This window comes from Oncorhynchus kisutch, linkage group LG3, assembly GCF_002021735.2.
Source record: "Oncorhynchus kisutch isolate 150728-3 linkage group LG3, Okis_V2, whole genome shotgun sequence".
In the NCBI taxonomy this organism is placed as follows: Eukaryota; Metazoa; Chordata; class Actinopteri; order Salmoniformes; family Salmonidae; genus Oncorhynchus; species Oncorhynchus kisutch.
The window spans coordinates 54,135,208-54,162,143 of record NC_034176.2 but is presented as its reverse complement, the minus strand read 5'-3'; the positions used below and the strand labels follow the sequence as shown (position 1 = coordinate 54,162,143).

The following is a 26,936-nucleotide window of genomic DNA, read 5'->3' as shown; positions in this document are numbered from 1 at the left end:
ATAGTCACACGGATAGCAGCTAGCTAGCTGCGAGATCCAGGTATAAATGTTCCGAGCTTTCGGTTGAAATCCGGGGATATGGAGAGAAAAATAGGTCCGGTATATTCTGGTCTGAGTCGCGTTGTACAAAACTGGCGATAGCTTTTCGAGTTAAAGGATAGATCAGCTTTGAGTTAAAAGGATTGATGATGACCATCAACCGTGTTTGGCTAAATACTGGCGTCAGCCAGTAAACTGGCTAGCTCCTGGCTAGCTTCTATTGTGGATTTCAGATTTTAGCTAAATACTTTTTTTAAATTAATTTTTATTGGTGAGGCGGGTTGCAGGAGAGTGTTTTGAATTTGAGTTTTTGGAAGAAAAAAAAAATATATATATAAAAGATATGTCATGCTAAGAAATATATACACATATACATACATACATACATACATACATACATACATACATACATACATACATACATACATACATACGGGACATGACAAAACGAGGACAAAGGACGTCTGACTGCTATGCCATCTTGGACATAAGACCTTAAGACCTGTACCATCGGGCAGTATAGAATAGACCTTTCTACTCCAGACAGTAAACCCTTACAACCAACAGAGTAAGGAAAGTCCAGAGAGACTAGTAAACAAGGTCTGAGGTTCAATAGCAGATTAAGTGGCTGATAAGTTTGAATCAAACCATAAAAGGTGATAAGGCATGGGTGGAGTGATCAGATTTGTTTCCTGTGTATTAGTGGTTTGGTATTAGTGGTTTCCAGTGTTATAGTGGTTGCAGTGGTTTGGGCGGCAGAAAGCCTAGTGGTTAGAGTGTTGGGTCAGTAACCAAAAGGTTGCTAGATCGAATCCCCGAACTGACAAGGTAAAAATCTGTCCTTCTGCCCCTGAACAAGGCAGTTAACCCACTGTTCCTAGGCCGTCATTGTAAATAATAATAATTTGTTCTTAACTGACTTGCCTAGTTAAATTAAGGTTAAATAAAATAAAAGAACCATAATCTCATTACAGAGACAAGTCCACATTACAGAGACAAGTCAAAACAATTACAGTGGGACACACGGTGTGGTGTTACACAGAGTCAACCAGGAAGTTAACAAACATTTCGCTTGGCCTAGAAGTAAGTGAGAATGTGTATGAAAGAGAGAATGTGCTAAAGTGTGAGAATGTGCAAACCTGTGTGTGTGTGCACGCGCGTGCAGGAGATCTCAGGTGTGTGAGTTGGTCTCACTTTAAGTAGCTTAGACCCCCTGGATTTGTGTTTGACTATTTTGTGCCTAATAGAAATGAATAGTAAATAATGTAGTGCCGTTTTGGAGTCACTATTATTGTAAATAAGAATAGAATATGTTTCTAAGCAGTTTGTAAATGTGGATGCTACTATGATTACTGTAGTCCTGAATGAAATCGTGAATAATGATGAGTGAGAAAGTTAGACGCACAAATATCATTCACACAAATGTGTCACTTCAAGCACAAATGTATCATACTTTGACTAAAACTATGACTTTTTGACTTAAATCATTGTGCAACACGGGTAAGCTCTGGCCGTCATCTTTCAGCTTGAAAAAGTGGATTTCTACTGGTGTGGGCGTTTAAGCAGCTTACAGGAGAAAAATGTGCCACACTTCACTTTATGGCTTTAGGTAAAGGCTTTAACTCAGTCACCCCACACCCAAATATGGTATTCGAGGCCGTCTGAATTAGGGATGGGCATATTCGAATATCTGATCGGACGTCAGTATTTGATTACTTGTGAGTATTCATTTAAAAAAATAAGTATATTTTAACAATGAAAAGGCTTTTTCTAAATACAATAAACATATCCATGTGACATTGTTACTTACAAGGATATAACCATGTCATTACAAATACTTAATTTAACAAAACAAACTTTTGAATGTAGTTTTTATGACACGCACCCCTTAAAATGACCGGTAGCCTTCTTTCTGTAGCTTGTTTTTGTCAGCCAATCAAAGCAGCACCACAGTCAAAGGCTCAATGTGTAAAAAAAAGTGAGAGTTCACTAATGCAATGCAAGATGGAATTACAAGTTAGCTGAGTTAAATGAGAATGAATAGGCTACAACGAGCAACCAACAGGTAGGATGTTGTTTATCAATCTCTGAATGGGGTTGGGGAGAAAGCGCAGCATGTAGCCTGCAAATTGGCCTAGGTAGTTAGCTAGTTTCTCTAGGCTACTCCAGTCAAGACAGGCACTGTTATATGGGATGATAAATAACATTGTGGCTGCTACAAGTTAGCTAGTCTTGGCTGTAGCTGAGTTGGCTCTCTTCCTCACATCCGCTCCGCTCCACTCCCAGCTCCTACACACCAACCCCACCCATTGCTCCAGCAATAGAGCACAGGGTCTCTACCTCACTCAGCAGTGCTCAGGTTAAAAACTGTGCAATAAAATAAACTGGATAGCCAAAAACATTTCATGATACTATTGGAATAGTGACATTATGATAGACTAGGGATGGATCGGTGTTGAGTCAAAGAGAGGGGAGCAGGGGGAGTCAGGGAGAAAGAACGTGGGGGGAGGATGTGAGAGAAACAGGCAGTGCGCAGTCGGCAGAAAGCCTCAATCTTAACTCTTGGACTAGCCCACAATGCACTACACACACCCTTTTCATCTTTCTCAACTAGGCTATTTCAGAGCTAAATTAGTGACACAGCAGGGAGGGACAGGCACACACACGCTTAATAACAGGTTAGAGGGTGGACCATCCCTGCCAGTGTGGCCAACACACCACTGACATCACACCACTAAGGATGAGGTTTGAGAGGAAGACGATGGGTGGAGAGGCAGCTAGACAGCCAGAGGGTGGAGAGAGAGAAAAGGGACAGAGGGAGGCTGTTGAGAAACAGTGAAGGGGGAAAAAGGGCTAGGGAGTATGACAGAGGGAGGAAAGAAGAGTGCCAAAATCCCACAAGAGAGAACCCTGAGGTTCTGCCTCCTCCCCCTCTTCCGGTCTCTGTGCTCCCTGCCTGTTTAGTCCTTAACATGTTTCACTCTCAACCCATTACAGCACATGTCTCGACCTTACAGACAAACAGGCGTGTGGAAAACAGACTTGCCCTTGCAGCCTTTTTCGACATATGTGACACACACTTGTTCCTTCCTCTCATGGCTGTTCACATGCCAAGACAACTCCCACTCAAACAAACTGGTGATTAACGCACACAGGCCAGACTTAACTGCATATACTGTAGGTCTACACCATGAGCTCATGGCCAGAGGGGACTCTATGTGAACAACAACTGCAAAGCAGCACTGAGTGGCACACGAAACAGGGAATATGTCAATCTCCAAGGTTTGTCAACTCTTCTGGGCATCTACCATGGTAACAGTCAGACTCACAAACTACATATTTCGCTCTGACACACACACGGACATGGCTTAGTGCTGAGAGAGGGACCTTGGGCTGTTGGGGCACTGCTTCAGATATGCAAACACAGACCTGCTAAAAAAACAGATAGGTTATGCGAGGTCAGAGACCTTCACCTCTGACCCGGGGTGCTAGTCACACAGGTAGGGACTGTGTGACTAGCACCCATTGTCTCCCTCTCCTCCCTGCTGCTGAGACCACCACAGAACATCATGTGAACAGCCATGAGAGGAAGAAACAAGTGTGTTTATCGAGCCGTCAGTGCTGCTGAAGCTGCAACATAATTACAGCCATCGTTTGTTTAGGAAAAACATTCCCTAAACAATTGCTCTCTTTATGTGAAATGTATGCATCAAATGCACATGACCAATAGGGCCTGACCTGTAGCCTATCATAATCGCATCAATAAAAAAGTTAGAACAAACTTAAAATCAAAACACATTGACAGAAAAATGGATGCAGAGGACATGACAAATCAACTCCAAAACAGGGGAATGTTTACTGGTTGCTCAGGAGGTAATGGGGAAGTCAGATGCATGGAATAAATTTGACTAGTTGAAGAAAATACTGGAGATCAAGAAAAAGAAGGTAAGAAGCAAGCGCTGCATGCATATTATGTCTGCCAAACAGGTGCTGTTAGATTACAATCACATTTTGGAACCATGTAAATAGGGTTGCAAAGGGTAAGACTCCATCAAATCATCAGCGCTCCCGCCATTTCAATTCGAGGTGAAAATGATGAATCAGACACCTTATCGATAGCAACAGATCATAGTTATTCTGGAATCAGAAGTTTTTTTTACTCAATGTAGGAACGTAGTCAAAGAAATGCTGAGGAATGTCTTGCTCGAGCTGTGTATGCAACTGGTTCAACTCTGATGCTCATAGGCAATGAGTATTGGAAGAGATTTCTGACTGTTCTTCACCCAGCATACACCCCTCCAACCAGACATGATTTATCTACTAAATTTGCTGGATGCAGAGTTCAACATAGTTCAAGTGAAGGTCAAGCAAATCATAGAGAAAGCAGACTATTGCAATCACCTCTGATATGTGATCAAATGTTTGTGGGCAAGGAATAATTAACTACATCTCCACCCCTCAACCAGTGTTATTCAAGAGCACAGACAAGACACACCGGTCTCTACATTGCCGATGAGCCGAAGGCAGTCAATGACCTTGTACCACAGAAGGTATTTGCACTTGTGACAGACAAAGCCGTGAACATGAAGGCTGCTTGGTCTAAAGTGGAGGAGCCCTACCCACACAGCACACGCATTGGCTGTGCTTCTCAATCATTGAATCTGCTCCTCAAGGACATCATGGCACTGAAAACAATGGATACACTCTACAAGAGAGCCAAGGAAATGGTTAGGTATGTGAAGGGTCATCAAGTTGTAGCAGCAATCTACCTCACCAAGCAAAGTGAGAAGAATAAGAGTACCACATTGAAGCTGCCCAGCAACACCCGTTGGGGTGGTGTTGTCATCATGTTTGACAGTCTACTGGAGGGGAGGAGTCTCCAAGAAATTGCCATATCACAGTCTGCCGATATGGACAGCCCCATCAAGAGGATCCTCCTGGATGATGTATTTTGGGAAAGAGTGGTAAGCAGCCTGAAACTCCTGAAATCTATAGCAGTAGCCATTGCACGGATTGAGGGAGACAAAGCCATCCTGTCTGATGTTCAGACTCTGCTTGCAGATGTAAGAGAAGAAATCCACACTGCCCTGCCCACTCCACTGTTGTTCCAAGCAGAGAAAACCACAGTTCTGAATTACATCTAAAAGCGTAAAGACTTCTGCCTGAAGTTCATACACGCTGCAGCGTACGTTGGACCTCAAGTATGCTGGCAAGAGCATCCTGTCTGGTGCAGAGACCAACAAGGCCTATGTGTCTCGCCACTTTGGCCTGGATGAGGGCAAGGTTTTTGGCAGTCTGGCATAGTACACTTCCAAGCAAGGGCTTTGAGATAGAGATGCAATATGGCAGTTGTGTCAAAATATCTCATCAGTCACCCGGTGGAAGGGAATTTGTGGATCCGAGGCGCTTTCCCCAGTCTCAACATCAACAGTGAAGAGGCGACACCGGGATGCTGGCCTTCTAGGCAGAGATGCAAAGAAAAAGCCACATCTCAGACTGGCCAATAAAAAGAAAGATGGGCAAAAGTACAGACACTGGGCACAGGAACTCTGCCTAGAAGGCCAGCATCCCGGAGTTGCCTCTTTGCTGTTGACGTTGAGACTGGTGTTTTGCGGGTACTATTTAATGAAGCTGCTAGTTGAGGACTTGTGAAGCATCGGTTTCTCAAACTAGACACTAATGCACTTGTCCTCTTGATCAGTTGTGCACCGGGGCCTCCCACTCTTTCTATTCTGGTTAGGGCCAGTTTGCGCTGTTCTGTGAAGGGAGTAGTACACATCAGTGTACGAGATCTTCAGTTTATTGCCAATTTCTCACATGGAACAGCCTTCATTTCTCAGAATAAGAATAGACTGACGAGTTTCAGAAGAATGGTCTTTTGTCTGGCCATTTTGAGCCTGTTTTCAAACCCACAAATGCTGATGCTCCAGCTACTCAACTAGTCTAAAAGGCAGACCGTTTTATTGCTTCTTCAAATCAGGACAACAGTTTTCAGCTGTGCTAACATAATTGCAAAAGTATTTTCTAGTGATCAATTAGCCTTTTAAAATGATAAACTTGGATTAGCTAACACAACGTACCATTGGAACACAGGAGTGATGGTTGCTGATAATGGGCCTCTGTACGCCTATGTAGATATCCATTAAATCTTTTTTTTTTTTTAAAGCAGTTTCCAGCGACAAGTCATTTACAACAATGTCTACATTGTATTTCTGATCAATTTGATCTTATTTTAAATGGACAAATAAATGTGTTTCTTTCAAAAACAAAGACATCTCTAAGTGACCCCAAACTTTTGAACGATAGTGTGCATACAGTACCAGTCAAGTTTGGACAAACCTACACATTCAAGTTTTTTTTCTTCTTTTGACTATTTTCTACATTGTATAACAATTGTGAAGACATCAACACTAATGAAATAACACATGGAATTATGTAGTAACCAACAAAGTGATACATCTAAATAGTTTTTAATATTTGAGATTCTTCAAAGTAGCCACCTTTGACAGCTTTGCACACTCTTGACATTCTGTCAACCAGCTTCACCTGGAACAGTCTTGAAGGAGTTCCCACATATGCAGAGCACTTGTTGGCTGCTTTTCCTTCACTCTGCGGTCCATCTCATCCCAAACCATCTCAATGTTTTATGAAGTGAAATAAAAGATCCCAGAAATGTTTTATACAGAAAAAGCTTATTTCTCTAAAATGTTGTGCACAAATTTGTTTACATCCCTGCTAGTGAGCATTTCTCCATTGCCAAAACAATCCATCCTTCTGACAAGTGTGGCATACCAAGAAGCGGATTAAACAGTGTGATCGTTACACAGGTGCACCTTGTACTGGGGACAATAAAAGGCCAGTCTAAAATGTGCAGTTTTGTCACAACAGATGTCTCATGTTCAGGGAGTGTGCAATTGGAATGCTAACTGCAGGAATGTCGACCTGAGAATTTTCAAGATAAAGCTCATTTTCTCACATTTCAAATCAGAGATAGCTAAAAAATGAACAAATAATTACAACTTATTTTTAAGAACACAAGCTCTTCTTTAACTTCTTATGGCTGCAGGGGCAGTATTGAGTAGCTTGGACGAAAGGTGCCCAGAGTCAACGGCCTGCTCCTCAGTCCCAGTTGCTAATATATGCATATTATTAGTATTGGATAGGAAACACTCTGAAGTTTCTAAAACTGTTTGAATGATGTCTGAGTATAACAGAACTCATATGGCAGGTAAACACCTGAGAAGAAATCCAAACAGGAAGTGGAAAATCTGAGGTTGGTCGAATTTCAACCCAGCCCCTATTGAATACACAGTGGGATATGGATAAAGTTGCACTTTCTAGGGCTTCCACTAGATGTCAACAGTCTTTAGAAACTTTAAATGTGGCTTCTACTGTGTTGTGGAGCCGGATGGGAGCTTTTTGAGTCAGTGGTCTGGTAGAGAGCCAGGTCCTGGTCACACGCATTACACAGGATAGCGACCTGCGTTCCATGGCTTCTCTACAGACAGGAATTCTCCGGTTGGAACTTTATTGAAGATTTATGATAACATCCTAAAGACTAAGTATAGAATCAGTTTGACAAGTTTCTTCGACCTGTAATATAACTTGAAGTTTTCATCCGACGTTCGGATGGACCTGCACGAGCGTTTGGATTTGTGTACTAAACGCGCTAACAAAAGTAGCTACTTGGACATAAATAAATGGACATTATCGTACAAATCAAGCATTTATTGTGGAACTAGGATTCCTGGGAGTGCATTCTGATGAAGAACATCCAAAGGTAAGGGAATATTTATAATGTGATTTCTGTTGATAATTTTATTTATTTTCTGAGCGCCGTCGCAGATTATTACTTGGTTTGCTTTTTCCCGTAAAGTTTTTTTAAAATCTGACACAGCGGTTGCATTAAGGAGAGGTATATCTATATTTCCATGTCTAACAATTGTATTTATCGACATTTATAATGAGTATTTCTGTAAAATGATGTGGCTCTCTGCAATATCACCGGATGTTTTTGGAACTAGTGAACGTAACGCGCCAATATATACTGAGATTTTTGTATATTAACTTTATCAAACAAAACATACATGTATTGTGTAACATGAAGTCCTATGAGTGTTATCTGATGAAGATCAAAGGTTAGTGATTCATTTTCTCTATTTGTGCTTTTTGTGACTGAAAAAATGGCTGGGTTTTTCTGTGAGTTGATGGTCACCTAACAATTCTTTGTGGTGCTTTCGCTGTAAAGCCTATTTGAAATCGGACACTGTGGTGGGATTAACAACAAGATTACCTTTAAAATGGTATAAGATACATGTATGTTTGAGGAATTTTAATTATGAGATTCCTGTTTTGAATTTGGCGCCCTGCACTTTCACTGGCTGTTGTCATATCATCCCGTTAACGGGATTGCAGCCCTAAGAAGTTTTAATATGACACCACATTCATCTCAATAAGAAAAACCTCACTCTTTCATTGTGTAAAGACACTATCAAAAAGAATTAACAAAAAAATCCTAGAATATTTAAATTGTAGTACACTTGCCTAAATTATTCAATGTACCAAGTATAACATTATAGTTCTAAATATTATTTACATATAATTAATAAAAATACTATCCAAAATGTGACCAATGGACAATATTCAGAAAGTATTTGAAAACCCACAAAGTAGGCTATTTGATTGACAACGATTCTGTAATAACTATTCAGCGACTATTTAATTTTTTTTTGATAATTAAATTTAGTATAGACTGACAAAATGTAGAAAGAGCACTTTTAATAACAACTCATAAACCCCTGCAACTGTAAACTTTTGACCCAAAGTTTAGTGGTACATTCACTCTGTGGTACAAGAGTGAATGGTGGAACTCCATGGAAATGTAGGCTCCCTCTCGGCTGTGCTTTGCCTCTGCTTCCTCCTCTTCCTCTCCATGTTCCCTCGCTCCATTTTCTATCCCTCCTATCATCTCTAAACTCCTCTTCCTCCCTGCTGCTGAGCCCCGACTCTCCACATCAATTCCCTTGCTTTTACTGACCTTGAGGAACAGACTAACAGAGGGAGAGAGAGCAACAAATAAGATTCAATTGTGGTCAGGAACATCATCCCTCTCACTCTCTCTTTATGTCAACCATACACACACTCTTCCTAATAGTTACTTATTTTCCATAATAAATTGTGTTTGTTACACGCCTCCAATTCCACCCCACACAGTATCATCATGATGCTATAGAGCACTTACAATCAACATAACTTTATGAAGCCCTTAGTTAGTAACCAGATTGTTTCCCAGTTCATGGTGTGCATATGTATGCCAGACTGATGGATAATTAGACAGGATAGAGGACACAAAAAGACGTTCATGAATAGATGGATCATATTCTAACCAAAAAGGCTATATACGGTAGAGGTCGACCGATTATGATTTTTCAACGGCGATACCGTTTATTGGATGACCAAAAAAAGCCGATACCGATTAAAAAAATTATTATATATATATATATATATATATTTTTTTTTTTAATCGGTCATTTTTATTTATATATTTATTTGTAATAATGACAATTACAACAATACTGAATGAACAATGAACACTATTTTAACTTAATATAATACAGAAATAAAATCTATTTGTTCTCAAATAAATAATGAAACATGCTCAATGTGGTTTAAATAATGCAAAAAGTGTTGGAGAAGAAAGTAAGTGCAATATATATGTGCCATGTAAAAAAGATAACACAAGTTCCTTGCTCAGAACTTATGAAAGCTGGTGGTTCAATATTCCCAGTTAAGAAGTTTAAGAAGTACTTTTTGTAGTTATTATAGGAATAATGGACTATTTCTCTCTATACCATTTGAATTTCATATACCTTTGACTATTGGATGCACTAATAGGCACTTTAGTATTGCCAGCCAATCTCAGGAGTTGAAAGGCTTGAAGTCATAAACAGAGCATTGCAAAGAGCTGCTGGTGAATGCAGTAAAGTTTGAATGAATGCTTACGAGCCTGCTGCTGCCTACAACCGCTCAGTCAGACTGCTCTATCAAATCATAGACTTAATTATAATAAACACAGAAATATATGAGCCTTTGGTCATTAATATGGTCAAATCCGTAAACTATCATTTCAAAAACAAAACGTTTATTCTTTCAGTGAAATACGTAACCGTTCTGTATTTTATGGAATGGGTGGCAACCCTAAGTCTAAATAATCCTGTTACATTGCACAACCTTCAATTTTATGTCATAATGATGTACATATCAAATTAGTTCGCGACGAGCCAGGCGGCCCAAACTGCTGCATATACCCTGACTCTGCGTGCAATGAATGCAAGAGAAGTGACAATTTCCCTAGCTAATATTGCCTGCTAACATGAATTTATTTTAACTAAATGTGCAGGTTTAAAAAAATACTTCTGTGTATTGATTTTAAGAAAGGAATTCATGTGTATGGTTAGGTACATTCGTGCAGCGATGGTGCTTTTTTCACAAATGCGCTTTTGTTAAATCCCCAATTTGGTGAAGTAGACAGAGTCAATGACAAATTAACAGACACCGCATTGATTATATGCAATGCAGGACAAGCTAGTTAACCTAGTAATATCAGTGATTATGTGAAGATTGTTTTTTATAAGATAAGTTTAATGCTAGCTAGCAACTTACCTTGGCTCCTTGCTGCACTCGCGTAACAGTTGGTCAGCCGGCCACACAGTTTCCTCATGGAATGCAATCGGCATCCGAAAATGCAAATTGTTATGAAAACTTGAAATCGACCATTCCGATTAAAATCGGTCAACCTTTAATATACGGTACACACTTCAAGCACCAAGGTCAGGATACTTTTCACAGATGGTAAGAAGTCAAAGTATGTACCAACAGTTTACAGATTCAACACAACTATTGTTTATATATTTAGGTTGTTGAAAGTAAAATATTACAAAGATGACACTGTGAAATTTAGCCAAACAGGTTGAGTCGATCAAGTGACAGCATCACGAGCGAAGCACAATGTGCCACCCCAACTCTTGTTTTCTTGCCTGACAGACTAACTACAAATGTTGCCAATGTTAGCTGATAAGTTATGAAACGGGGACAGATCCAAATTAATTGCATCGTTGGAAACAGGTTAAAAAAAAGCAACTTGTTAGCTGGCTATGTAAACTAATATCACTGCAACTCAATAACATTTGAGCTCCACTGAGCGGGCATCTACCCTAACACTACAGCTAAGCTGTCAGATAGTAGGAAAACAAAACAATGTACAGTGCACTCAGAAAGTATTCAGACCCCTTCCCAACATTTTTTTTTACGTTACAGCCTTGTTTTAAAATTGATTAGATTTTTCTCATGAATCTACACACAATATCCCATAATAACAAAGCGAAAACATGTTTAGAAATTTTTGCAAATGTATTAAAATAAAAAACTGAAATACCTTATATACATAAGTATTCAGACCGTTTGCTATGATACTCAATTGAGCTTTGGTGTATTCTGTTTCCATTGATCATCCTTCAGATGTTTTACAACTTGATTAGAGTCCACCTGTGCTAAATTCAATTGATTGGACATGATTTGGAAAGGCACACACCTGTCTATATAAGGTCCCACAGTTGACAGTGCATGTCAGAGCAAAAACCAAGACATGAGGTCGAAGGAATTGTCCGTAGAGCTCCGAGACAGGATTGTATCAAGGCACAGATCTGGGGAACATAACCAAAAATTGTCTGCGGCATGGAAGGTCCCCAAGAACACAGTGGCCATTCTTAAATGGAAGAAGTTTGGAACCACCAAGGCTCTTCCTAGAGCTGGCCGCCCAGGCCAAACTAAGCAATCGGGGAAGAATGGCCTTGGTCAGGGAGGTGACAAAGAACCCAATGGCCACTCTTGACAGAGCTTCAGAGTTCCTCTATGGAGATGGGAGAACCTTCCAGAAGAACAACCATCTCTGCAGTAGACTGGACAGATGGAAGCCACTCCTCAGTAAAAGGAACATGACAGTCCGTGTGGAGTTTGCCAAACGGCATCTAAAGGACTCTCAGACCATGAAAAACAAGATTCTCTAGTCTGATGAAAACAGGATTGAACTCTTTGGCCTGAATGCCATGAAACCTGGCACCATCCCTACTGTGACGCATGGTGGTGGCAGCATCATACTGTGGGAATGTTTTTCAGCGACAGGGAGTCTAGTCAGGATCGAGGCAAAGATGAACGGAGCAAAGTAAAAAGAGATCCTTGATGAAAACCTGCTCCAGAGCACTCAGGACCTTGGAAGGTGACCCTTCGCCCCAGTCTAACAGGACAACGACCCTAAGCACACAGCCAACACAATGCAGGTTTTCATCAAGGACAAGTCTCTGAATATCCTGGTGTGGCCTAGCCACAGCCCGGACTTGTACCCGATCTAACATCTCTGGAGAGACCTGAAAATAGCTGTGCAGCGACACTCCCCATCCAACCATGGGAGAAACTCCCCAAACACAGGTGTGCCAAACTTGTCTTCTTGGGTATGATGCTACAAGGCTGTAATTGCTGCCAAAGAAGCTTCAACAATGTACAGTAAAGGGTCTGAATTCTTATTGTAAATGTGATGGTTAATTTGAATAGATTTTCAAAACACACTATACATGGTATACACACAGTAGTGTGTAGATTGATGTGGAAAAACATATTTAAATCAATTTTAGAATAAAGCTAACAAAATGTGGAAAACCTCAAGGGGTTTGAATACTTTCCGAATGCACTATTTAGTGCTCAATATGTTTGGAACATCAAATAGCAAAAAAAATACAAATCACATTATCGAATCGCAATACATACAGATTAAGTCGGAAGTTTACATGCACTTAGGTTGGAGTCATTTAAACTTGTTTTTCAACCACTCCACAAATTTCTTGTTAACAAACTATAGTTTTGGCAAGTCAGTTAGGACATCTACTTTGTGAATGACAAGACATTTTTCCAACAATTGTTTAGACAGATTTTTTTACTTATAATTCTTTAAAAAAATGTAGACCTCCACAAGTCTGGTTCATCATTGGGAGCAATTTCCAAACACCTGAAGGTACCATGTTCATCTGTACAAACAACAGTATGCAAGTATAAACACCATGGGACCATGCCTCCGTCATACCGCTCAGGAAGGAGACGCGTTCTGTCTCCTAGAGATGAACGTACTTTGGTGCGAAAAGCGCAAATCATCCTAGAACAGCAAAGGACCTTGTGAAGATGCTGGAGGAAACAGGTACAAAAGTATCTAGATCCACAGTAAAACGAGTCCTATATCGACTTCAGTTGAAAGGCCGCTGAGCAAGGAAGAAGCCACTGCTCCAAAACCGCCATAAAAAAGCCAGACTATGGTTTGCCACTCCACATGGGGACAAAGATCGTACTTTTTAGAGAAATGTCCTCTGGTGTGATGAAACAAAAATATAACTGTTTGGTCATAATGACCATCATTATGTTTGGAGGAAAAAGGGGCAGGCTTGCAAGCCGAAGAACACCTTTCCCAACCGTGAAGTATGTGGGTGGCAGCATCATGTTGTGGGAATGCTTTGCTGCAGGAGGGACTGGTGCACTTAACAAAATAGAAGGCATCATGAGGTAGGAAAATGGTGTGGATATATTGAAGCAACATCTCAAGACATCAGTCAGGAAGTTAAAGCTTGGTCGCAAATGGGTCTTCCAAATGGACAATGACCCCAAGCATACTGCCAAAGTTGTGGCAAAATGGCTTAAGGACAATAAAGTCAAGGTATTGGAGTGGCCATCACAAAGCCCTGACCTCAATTCCATATAAAATGTGTGGGCAGAACTGAAAAAGCATGTGTGAGCAAGGAGGCCAACAAACCTGACTCAGTCACACCAGCTCTGTCAGGAGCAATGGGCCAAAATTCACCCAACTTATTGTGGGAAGCTTATGGAAGGCTACCCGAAACGTTTGACCCAAGTTAAACAATTTAAAGGCAATGCTACCAAATACTAATTGAGTGTATGTAAACTTCTGACCCCCTGGGAATGTGATGAAATAAATAAAAGCTGAAATCATTCTCTACTATTATTCGGACATTTCACACTCTTAAAATAAAGTGGTGATCCTAACTGACCTAAAACAGGGAATATTTAGGATTAAATGTCAGGAACTGTGAAAAACTGAGTTTAAATGTATTTGTCTAAAGTGTATGTAAACTTCAGACTTCAAATGTATATAGTTTCATATCGTAATATTATTTTGGTCGATATTATGGTAATACTTTGACTCCAATTATCGATTTGTAAAAAATGCTAGGTTGGATGTACCTGCGGGGCTTGGCTAGAAGGGATATAACTTTTGTCAAATTAACCTTAAATTGAATTTTGGGAAATTCTGGCTAACCCTATTCTGTGCGTTGCCATTCCTCCAAAATCATTTCGTTGTCACACCTCCCTTGCCAGAAGTGTGCTCTATACACAAAATTGACATACATCATCTTTTGATGGGGTTTTAATCTACGATTTCCTGGCCACCCACACGCACTGCTGCCCCCAAGAAAGGCATTTTATTGATGAGTTGCGAGGTATCACTGATTTACACTGGGTTCCCACCCCTATTTAGCCATCTTTCTACCATGGACTTCGCCAGGCTTCCCATATTAGGGAAGCCCGTTTCATTATGAGACTAACCCTTCTTCTAATCTTAACTTAAATTTTCCCAACCTGCTACGTTAATTATCCTAACCTGCTATGCAAGTTCCGCTAACCTGCTGCAAAAAGCCAAATCTGACTAAAGCTAAATCCCATCTAGTCAAAAGCGTACCTGCTCCAGAACTACAGTATTTTTCATGCTGCAGCTTGTTCTCCATCTTTTTAGTGAGCCAGCATGTTTTTTTTTCTCACTTTTATTCCCATGACTGATCAAAACTAAATTCTTAATGCTCTCTCGTCTAGTGCGTAATATGTTTGGAACATCAAATCGCAAAAGATGAATACAATCGCAATACATACAGCATTGGCAGAATCACAATACATATCGTATCAGGAGGTCCCTGGCAATTCCCAGCCCCGACACACACACCTCCAGTCTTCTCAGAACACAGCCTGTCTCCTCAGAACACAGCCTGTCTCTCCAGAACACAGCCTGTCTCTCCATACTTTCACTCTCTAACCTACTGCTTGTGATGCCTCGCGGAAAGGCTAGGCAAGGAAAATCAAATCAAAGCGCCGAATACAACAGTTGACGTTACAGTTAAGCCCTTCCCAATGATAAGGATTATATACTGAACAAAAATATAAAAACAACAATTTCACTGACAGTTCATGCAAGGAAATCAGTAAATTTATTAGGCCCTAATCTATTTCATATGGACTGGGCAGGGACTCAGCCATGGGTGGGCATAGGCCCACCCACTGGGGAGCCAGGCCCAGCCAATCAGAATGAGTTTTTCCCCCACAAAAGGGCTTAATTACAGAGAGAAATACTACTCCGTTTCATCAGCTGTCCGGGTGGCTGGTCTCAGACAATCCCGCAGGTGAAGAAGCCAGATGGAGGTCCTGGGCTGGCATGGTTACACGTGGTCTGCGGTTGTGAGGCCGGTTGGACATACTGCTAAATTCTCTAAAATCACATTGGAGGTGGCTTATGGTAGAGAAATCAACATGAAATTGTCTGGCAACATCTCTGGTGGACATTCCTGCAGTCAGCATGCCACCCGCACGCTCCCTCAACATGTGGCATTGTGTTGTGTGACAAAACTGCACATTTTAGAGTGTCCTTTTATTGCTCCCAGCACAAGGTGCACATGATCATGATTTTTCATTAGCGTATTGATATGCCAAACCTGCCAGGTGGCTGGATTATTTTAGCAAAGGAGAAATGCTCACTAACAGGGATGTAAACACATTTCTGGGTTATTTTATTTCAGCTCACGAAACATGGGATCAACACTTTACATTAGTAACACACAATATAGTTGGTGAACATATCGGAATCGGCCGATGTCTAGTTTAACACCTGATGTGCAAAACCGATGTCAAAGCTGACGTGCATACCCATATAACAAAGATACCTGATGTAATTACGCCACGTAAAATTTTGCACTATATGTGCAACACAGCATTCCTAAACTAGCCCACAATGTCTGCTGTATGGATTGAGCAGTCAACAAGTAAAGCAGTCATTAGAAAGAGTAACAAAATTTCAGCGAGACAACTCAAAGGCAAAATCCATTAAAGCCAAGATAATGGTATTCATTACCCTTGACAATCAACCGTTCTCTGTCGTGGGTGATATTGGTGTTCGCTGACTGGTTGAGCACCGGTTAACACTACCAAGTGCGCTATTTTTCTGATGTTGCCCTACCGGAGTTAGACAGTATAGCGTCACTGCTATTAGCTTCACAACATACATACTATGGAACGTCGTTTGGGTCTTTGGGTGTCAAAAAGATACAGTAGCACTGTCAAAGCTGTACAAAACAGTCCACAAACACGATGTGAACAATGTGTTTAAAACACCACATTGGTAATAAAGCATAATTTGTTCGACCGCAACTTCTGGGGTAGCTAGCTTTAGCTTGGTACCTAGCTAGAACCAATACAACCAGCCTGAAAACAATGACCAGTAGAAACTGCTGTCATTTCTGTTATTCTTAGCAATGATTTAGGAATCATTGTGAGTAAGTATTAGCTAGATTGCCACTTGTTCGCCTATTGAAACTGAACTTCAGGTCATGAAAATAAATAACTAGCCAGCTACTTAACCCTTTTGCCAAAAGCTAACGTTATCAGCAGCCAGCTAGCTTCATCTGGCTAGTGAGGCTCGACCGGACTGGGATACGTGTTGCGAAGCTAGCCACAATAAGGATTAGGCACAGTAGTGGAATTTGCTGAACTTATAGCTTATAGCTAACTATATAGCTACTGAAACATGTGTAATTTTGCTATGTTTTGGGGAAGAACATTGTTTGCATCCATGAGCTAGCTAGCTTTTTTTATGACCAACACTGTAGGAGCATGAGACAACTTTACCAGCATCATAGCATACGTATCGATAAATCGCTGTGACATGAAATACGAGTGATAGTGTAATCAATGTGTAATAACTACGTAAAAAATGTATGAATGTGATGTGCAGTCATTCAGGTCCTGATTGGTCAAATAGTGTTATTTGACACGTCAAATAATACCTTTTTTGACACGCAAAGACCCAAACGGCGTTCCATAGAAATCCTTGTTGAGAATGAAACGACTGAACAAATGAACAACGAAACAGCACAGCAAGTAAGTGAAATAGGTTTTGATGATGTTTTACTGGTAATTGGGATATATAAGTAAATGCCAACAAAATAATGTTTTGGTCAGTGTGGTGTGTGTGTAACCTTTATTTAACTAGTAAAGTCAGTTAAGAATAAATTCCCCGGCCAAGCCCGGTCGACGCTGGGCCGCCCTATGTGACTCCCAATCACGGCCAGATGTGATACAGCCTGGATTTGAACCAGGGACTGTAGTGATGCCTCTTGCACTTAGATCCAGTGCCTTAACACACACATGGACAAAGCGGTCTAACTATTCAACTGTTCTAGAATGCTTAAAAGGCAGCAAAATGTTAAATATCGGTATCATTTTTTTTGGCAAGGAAAATCAGATATCGGTATCGGCCAAAAATGTAATATCGGTGCATCACTACTTTACATGTTGCGATTATATTTTTGTTGAGTATAATAAAAAAGAAAAATACTAACAAGAGAATTAAAATAGGCATCAGGATATATAATATATAATAAGAGTCAGAGTAGTAAGAATAAGAGTAGCAGCATATGATGAGTGTAAAAGTGTATGTGTGTGCACATATGTAGTGTATGTGTGTGGGTTTTGTTTCAGTGTAATTGAGCGTGTATATAGTGCAGGGGTCTAGGACTCATTTTGCATGGGGACCGCACTTGGTCTTCAACAAGGTCCGGAGGGCCGCAATGAAAATGGGTTACATTTGCTTGTTGTCAAAATGTACAAAAGAATTGTCCTCTAGCTATCGTTTTTGGAATAAGAGACACTCACTGTCATTTTAAAAGTATATTGAGTTTGTTCCACCCAGAAAACAAACTTTTTAATTTATTTACTCAAACCACCCGCAGGCCGTATGTTTGACACCCCTGATATAGTGTAATGTTCTAACCCATGCTCACACTTAAAATAGCCTAGCCATTTTCTTACTGTGTCTTTTAGACATTAACATGCAGAATGAAGTTCGGCAGTAATCCGCTGTGGGCAACATGGCATGAACATTTCCTAATATAAAATCTACCCCTCTTTCATACACAGTTTAATTGGGCCAGATTAGCTACAGCTGAACTGAGGCTCTGCTGTCGTTTCCACATCTTCTCTTGTTCAGAATCTAATCTGATTTAACAGTTGTGTTGAAATGACCATGAGACTAAGTAGGATGAAGTTGTCAGTTTCCCTAGATCAGGGGTGTCAAACTAATTTTGACACAGGGGCCGCATTCAGTCTTCAATGAGGTCCGGAGGGCCGCATTGAAAATTGGTTGCATTTCCTCACCATCAAAATGTGCAACAAATAAAATAGTACTTAATCAATCATTTTTGAATTGCAGATGCTCCCTGAAAAAGTATATTTCACTCAACAACAAAAAAACACCCAGGGGCCGGATTGGACCCCCTCGTGGTCAGTTTTGTGATTCACCTCATAACGAATTGTGGGAAGATAAACTGATCCTAGATCTGTGCCAAAGGGTAACTTCGAACCTGAGCATGCCATCCATGTAGGCTAACCAACATCAGTGCCAAGAGATTGTAGTCCATCTATGTGACAGACACTGCAGCAAACAGCACCACCTACTGGTTATCTGGTAATGTTCACATTCTATAATAATATGCTTCCAATCAGAGCAGTTACATAATGCCTGAATGCATGGAGAAGTCACAACATGCCATCCTTTATATGATGAAAGGGAAAAAAGTGGTTCACACGCCCCACTCCCTAACCTCATCTCCACTACCGCAGCAAAACAAGTCAAACCATCCAGGACTTATTTAACAAACAGCCTACAATAGAGCACCAAACCAGAGACTGACTGTGATGCAAAAACAAACACTATCCTCATGTGTGAGCTCACGCACTTTTGTGCAAACACAGACATGGCACGTTTCGGAACAGATTTCCCTATACAGTGTCTTGGGCAAATATTTTATGGAATACATTTTCTGATGTGTAGCTAGTAGCTACGCACACACACACGGTTGGAGCTATATAATCACTCTGCATGACATGTAATTTCCACGAGTAGTCTCTTATTCTCTTTACAGCCTGTGACTCAACCAGCCCATCGTCCGGAAACCACAGACTGTGTGTGTGTCTGCTCTCTGTCTCCACACCCTCCCAGCCTACACTGGTGTCCTGTCCAACTATACCGTGCTTGGGGGACCAGGATAAGAGATGAAACTGTCCAGTTTGAGTGTTTGTTGCAGCTCATTCCAGTCGCTAGCTGCAGCGAACTGAAAAGAAGAGCGACCCAGGGATGTGTGCACTTTGGGGACCTTTGACAGAATGTGACTGGCAGAACAGGTGTTGTATGGGGCAGAATTGTGTCTCCATCTATGGGAGTACAACATAACATATGAACTGTCTAAGCAGTTCCCACAATAACTGTCCGAACAGCTAGAGACTTAGCCGACATGCCCTGACCATCTTCCCTCACATCAACATGAAATTGAATTAAAGCTGCATAATTTTTCTCAGCTATGCAAGTCTAACAGAGAGGGGTAGGGTCAATTTGTTCTGCTCATGACTCCTGCCTCTGGAATGCCATGCCAGTGATGACGCGAGGAGTGGTACTGTAGGGAACATTGAGTCACATTCTGTCATGGAATGTCCCTGTACTCCCTGTGCTCTAGCGGTATGTATTTTACAAACACAGCCCCCTCTGGTGCAGTAACAACTGGGAGGGCTTTTAAAAACAGTGGTCTGTCAAAATAAGTCTGCCCCACATTGAGCTATTACATTTTCTAACAGTAAGAGGGGAAGGATGTTACACAGACTTAGTTATTCCTGAAGCAAGATTTGTAACAATCAACAGGCTCTCCATTACCCAGCGTGTAGAAAATCTGCTCCGATGCCAAATCAAGATCGCTATCCCTGACACTTGTCTGTAATAACTCATAAATGATCTAAAAATACAAGTTTATACATTCATTCATTGGCACGGTCTGTAAAGACAAGACACACCCTGGTCTCTCTCAACAAACAGAAATAACTAAATTACATACGTACTAGCTCAGGTGCATCCTGTTTCCATTGGTCATCCTTGAGATGTTTCTACAACTTCATTGGAGTCCACCTGTGGCAAATTCAATTGATTGGACTTGATTTGGAAAGGCACACACCTGTCTATTTAAAAAGGTCCCACAGTTGACTGTGCATATCAGAGCAAAAATCAAGCCATGAGGTTAAAGGAATTGTCAGTCGAGCTCCGACGAGACAGGATTGTGTCGAGGCACAAATCTGGGGAAGGGTACCAAAACATTTCTGCAGAATTGAAGGTACCAAACTGGAAGAAGTTTGGAACCACCAAGACTCTTCCTAGAGCTGGCTGTCTGGCCAAACTGTGCAATTGGGGGAGAAGGACCTTGGTCAGGGAGGTGACTAAGAACCCGGTGGTCACTCTGACAAACCTCCAGATTTCCTTTATTGAGATGGGAGAAACTTCCAGAAGGACAACCATCTCGGCAGCACTCCACCAATCAGGACTTTATGGTAGAGTGACCAGACTCAAGTCACTCCTCAGTAAAAGGCACGACAGTCTGTGTGGAGTTTGCCAAAAGGCACGTAAAGGACTGACTGAGAAACAAGATTCTCTGGAGGAAGCCTGGGACCATCCCTACGGTGAAGCATGTCGGTGGCAGCATCATGCTTTGGTGATGTTTTTCAGCTGCAGGGACTGAGAGACTAGTCAGGATCGAGGCAAAGATGAACGGAGTAAAGTACAGACATATCCTTGATGAAAACCAGATACCCGAGAAACACTCCAATTTGCATACCGTCCCAACAGATCCACAGATGAAGCAATCTCAAACGCACTCCACACTGCCCTTTCCCACCTGGACAAAAGGAACACCTATGTGAGAATGCTGTTCATTGAACACTGAGCTGTAGTCAACACCATAGTGCCCACGAAGCTCATCACTAAGCTAAGGACCCTGGGACTAAACACATCCCTCTGCAACTGGAACCTGGACTTCCTGACAGGCTACCCCTAGGTTTTAAGGGTAGGCAACAACACGTCTCCCACACTACCGCACGGGAAGCAGTACCAGAGCGCCACATCTAGGACCAAAAGGCTTCTTAAGAGCTTCTACTCCCAAGCCATAAAACTGTTGAACAATTAATCAAATGGCCACCGGACTACTTACATTGTCATTGTTTATTTTTTTTAACTTTAGTTTATTAGGTCATTATTTTCTTAACTCTTCTTGAACTGCACTTTTGGTTAAGGGCTTGTAGGTAAGAATTTCACAGTAAGGTCTACACTTGCTGTATTCGGCACGTGTGACAAATAAAGTTTGATTTGATTTACTCCAGAGCGCTCAAGACCCCAGACTCTGCAAAGCTGTTATAAAGGCAAAGGGTGGCTACTTTGAAGAATCTCAAATATATTTTTGGTTACTACATGTTCCATGTGCCATTTCAGTTAGTCTTCACTATTATTCTACAATGTAGAAAATAGTAAAATAAAGAAAAACCCTTGAATGAGTAGGTGTGTCCAAACTTTGACTGGTTACTGTATATAAATGTGATTTCAGTATTTTATAAATTAGGGGGAAAAAATTATATAAACCAGATTTTTTTTGTCATTGTGGGGTATTGTGTATAGATCGATAAGAGAAAAATACTACTGAATCATTTATAGAATTAGGCTGTAACAAAATGTGGAAAATGTCAAGGGGTCTGAATACTTTCTGAAGACACCGTGTGTGTAATGTAATGTGTGATATTTATATTTTATACGAGTGGGCGCGCGCGCACACACACACTAACCCCGTGCACTGTCGCACAGCTCAGCACTGAAATGAAAACGCTGGGAACATTTTCTTTTGACAGAAGAGGCTTTTTTACAAGCGTGGAAACGGCTGGAATGGTGTGAACCACGGCTGTTTTCAGTGAATTGGATGTGCTCCGTTGCCATTTTCTGTAAACACCGAAAACAAAACGAGGCAATTTGATAATGTGGCTTTGGGCTGTAGTCTAGGGTGCCTTGCAAAGTAGCCTAATATTGATAGTCAATATCACTAATTAAAACAGCACGACCACATCAGTGTGCAACTCGCGGTTTGAAAAAATTGTTAATACAAACCAACATTATTGACAAGGCAACTACAACTTATTGTGTGTGCAAATTTGACAAACAATTTACTATAAATTGCGAAATGGAAAGCAAACAATGTGCTAGAGAAAAAGGAAAATAGTGCAAAGTTTGTAACTCTTACCTCTCGGTCCAACACGCGAAACCTCGCCTTGTTATTTTATCCGTAAATTTCCAGAATTGACCAAATAAATCAACCTCACATCAAGAGTCTCAATCAAAAATCGGTTGGACTGTGTTGTGGAGTCCAAAACCCCGAAGTAGCCTATCTAGAGTTCAGTGGAGCAAATATTTCCGTTAAGTTTTTTTTTTTTTCCGGCTACGGCCGAAAGTCAAGTCTCCTCGCGATTTGGAGTGGAATTCACCAGCTGACAGCGCTTCAGAGACCGTGACGTAGGTCAGACATTGTCGCGTTCAAACCAACTCGGAAATCTCAGACTTCTGACTTTAGTGCGTTCAAGACAACTATGTACTCGGGAAAAGACAAGCTCAGAATGGGAAAAATTGTTTTGAACGGTCATCCACGTCGGAATTCCAAGTCGGGAACTTGGACATCTTTCGAAAGAGCTTCAACGTTCCCAATGACCGAGGTCATGATTTGACCAAGGTTATTTTCGAGTTCCCAGACGGTTATCTTCTGCTCTGTTCCACCAATCCAGTAAATGTGGATGCGGAGTTAAACTGGAGTAACGCCTTGCTAACGTTCAAAAGCGGAAGTCGTGTCACAGGCTCTCATTCCATTTAACCTAAAAACCGGAACATCCGGTTGTTGTGGACTCGCAAATTATATTTGTCAACAGAATATATTTTCCCTCAACTTGTTCCCTTGACTTTCTCATTGGTCCAAAAAACTATAGCACAATGAATGCATTTTTTTTACTGATCTGTGCTGTGGTTTACTCACGCTAATATCCTGTTTAGCAGACCAGTCAAAAGCTCAAAACTCAAGCAAAACAGTTGTCACTATGCTCTGAAACGTCTTAATTACCAACCAGTGGTCTTAATGCAAATCATGAGAGCATTAAAGATGTATATCAAATAATCACGTTGTCGCCTTTAGTTTACCACAGCTCTGATCTATAGGGGCTGGCACACTGGCAGTAGGATGCAGGAGGACAATCTCTTTCTCTCTCTTTACCCAATCTTCACTAAGCCATTTTTTTTTTTTAATTATTTACAAGCTACTTACATATAATGCATTCACCCGCATACCTATAACAATATTAGTCAAATCATCATCTATAAAACATTCTTCTTCTTCATTGTCAAAAATCTATCTGAATCTAACAAGGGAGCTTACCTATCCAGTTGTATTCAGCTGTTGGTTCCAAATATATTATTTTAAACAATATATATACATATATATATATATATATATATACAGTTGAAGTCTGAAGTTTACATACACTTAGGTTGTAGTCATTAAAACTTGTTTTTCAACCACCCAAAATTTCTTGTTAACAAACTATAGTTTCGGTTGGGACATCTACTTTGTGCATGACACAAGTGATTTTTCCAACAATTGTTTACAGACAGATTATTTCACATAAAATTCACTGTATCACAATTCCAGTGGGTCAGAAGTTTATATACACTAAGTTGACTGTGCCTTTAAACAGCTTGGAAAATTCCAGAAAATTATGTCATGGCTTTAGAAGCTTCTGATAGGCTAATTGACATAATTTCAGTCAATTGGAGGTGTACCTGTGGATGTATTTCAAGGCCTACCTTCATACTCAGTGTCTCTTTGCTTGACATCATGGGAAAATCAAAAGAAATCAGCAAAGACCTCAGAAAAAAAATTGTAGACCTCCACAAGTCTGGTTCATCCTTGGGAGCAATTTCCAAATGCCCAAAGGTACCACGTTCATCTGTACAAACAATAGTACGCAAGTATAAACACCATGGGACAACGCAGCCATCATACCGCTCAGGAAGGAGACACATTCTGTCTCCTCGAAATGAACGTACTTTGGTGTCAAAAGTGCAAACCAATCCCAGAACAACAGCAAAGGACCTTGAGAAGATGCTGGAGGAAACAGGTACAACAGTATCTATATCCACAGTAAAACGAGGTCGATATCGACATAACCTGAAAAGCTGCTCAGCAAGGAAGAAGCCACTGCTCCAAAACCGCCATAAAAAAGCCAGATAGCGGTTTGCAACTGCACATGGGGACAAATATTGTACTTTTTGGAGAAATGTCCTCTGGTCTGATGAAACAAAAATAGAACTGTTTGGCCATAATGACCATCGTTATTTTTGGAGGAAAAAGGGGGAGCTTGCAAGCCGAAGAACACCATCTCAACCGTGAAGCATGTGGGTGGCAGCATCATGTTGTAGGGATGCTTTGCTGCAGGAGGGACTGGTGCACTTCACAAAATAGATGGCATCAGGGGGTTTGAAAATTATGTGGATATATTGAAGCAACATCAAGACATCAGTTAAAGTTAAAGCTTGGTCGCAAATGTGTCTTCCAAATGGACAATGACCCCAAGCATACTTACAAAGCTGTGGCAAAATGGCTTAAGGACAACAAGTCAAGGTATTGGAGTGGCCATCACAAATCCCTGACCTCAATCCTATAGAAAATGTGTGGGCAGAACTGAAAACGTGTGTATGAGCAAGGAGGCTTACAAACCTGACTCAGTTACACCACCTCTGTCAGGAGGAATGGGCCAAAATTCACCAAATTTATTGTGGAAGGCTACCCGACGCGTTTGACCCAAGTTAAACAATTTAAAGGCAATACTACCGAATACTAATTGAGTGTATGTAAACTTCTGACCAACTGGGAATGTGATGAAATAAATAAAAGCTGAAATAAATCATTCTCTCTACTATTATTCTGACATTTCAAATTCTTAAAATAAAGTGGTGATCCTAACTGACCTAAGACAGGGAATTTTTACTTGGATTAAATGTCAGGAATTGTGAAACTGGGTTTAAATGTATTTGGCTAAGGTGTATGTAAACGTCCGACTTCAACTGTGTTTGTGTATGTATGTATGTATGTATGTATGTATATATATATATATATATATATATATATATATATATAGCTTTCATTTCCAAAATGGTTCAGTGTGTCTGATACTTTGTCAGTTGAAAATGACACCAAAAGCACATCCAGTCGACTGAAACATATCCATGTTAAAAACAGTCTCATAAAAACATGAACTATGGGCATGATCCCTGAGCGTTACACTTAAGGGCTGGATTCAATCCGTATCGCGGAAGTATCTAGGAAGATCTGCGTTAAAATGTGAAGGTCATTTTTGATTGAGCCGACATATGCAGCGTTTACCGTGAATCTAGTGTCCGAGAATGCGGGAACATTGCCTTGAAATTGAAATCAAGCTATAATGCAGATCTTCTGCAATTTCCTACTTCTGCGATAGGGATTTAATCTAGCCCTAAATCTTCTAGTAGCACCTAGACGTCTATGCCATTGTGTTTAAAAATAACCCACTCTGACAACCCACTGTGTCTATAACTTTAGGTCACTGATAGATATGGGAAGGGGTTTTAAAGTTAACTTTAACTTAAGTTAAAACGTGACTCCTACCACAAGTATGCACCCACAGCCTAAGATGTAGCACAATGTTGGACAGAGGTTAGTTCTGAGGCTTTGCTCAGCATTGTTTTATTCCCGCCTTTTTTTATTCTGCCTTTTCCCGTTTGGTTGAGACGGACACAATGAACACTTCCTCTGGCTTTCTGCACCTCTTCCTGCTCATACACACTCATTTCCACATCTTACACACACACACACACACACACACACACACACACACACACACACACACACACACACACACACACACACACACACACACACACACACACACACACACACACACACACACACACACACACACACACACACACACAAACACACACCTCGAAACTCAGTAACTCAGTAAAATCATCGAAACGAAACCCATTTGTGCTCCTGCTGTGTCAGACAGGAGGACACATGGCAACAACCCTGAATTAGTCAATCAGATATCGACCTGTGTGATGCATCACGGCGCCATGGAAACCAACACAGGACCACTCACTTCTCAGAGTTCAGATAAGAAAATGTTTTTTTCCCCATATTCCTCAGATAAGAGAAACAGATGTTTTCCCAACAATTAAATGCTAAGCATTCTTTTAGAGTGAAAGACTAGTGTTCACTCTTGTGGCACAGACTACAAAAGAAATTGGCCTCTCTTTTAAAAAGGAATGGCTAAAGAAATATAGAAACCAGCAACGTCTAGGTTTGGTTAAGGCCATATTGCCTCTGTCACAGGTCCTTGGGGAGAATGGCAGTACATAGAAGCAGGAAGCAGTAGCAGACCTGGAGCTAAGCCCCCTGGGTAATGGAGTTCTATAACCATAAAGGCTCCTTAGGTTTATGAAGCATCAATAAGGTTGCTACATACATTTTTGGACATATAAATGAATGATATGTACCCATTGATTCTTGAAGAATATAATTTAGAAATGTCTCATGAGTTTAGTTCAACTGTCGTACCATTTCACAACCCCAAATATAAGC

At 40.8% G+C, this 26,936-nt stretch overlaps 1 protein-coding gene across 3 annotated transcripts in view; it reads right to left on the bottom strand.

The window, feature by feature from the left end:
- The window catches only part of LOC109884839 (kinesin-like protein KIFC3), a 71,258-nt gene extending 48,125 nt beyond the window's left edge, over positions 1 to 23,133 (bottom strand). For 2 of the 3 annotated variants that reach the window (XM_031808226.1, XM_020476758.2), the window contains exon 1: positions 22,515 to 23,112. The gene's annotated coding sequence lies outside the window, so the exon portion shown is untranslated. Of the gene's footprint in view, positions 1 to 22,514 lie in introns of all 3 variants that reach the window. The other variant, XM_031808258.1, reaches the window with a different exon arrangement.
- Between the last annotated feature and the right edge of the window lie 3,803 nt (positions 23,134 to 26,936).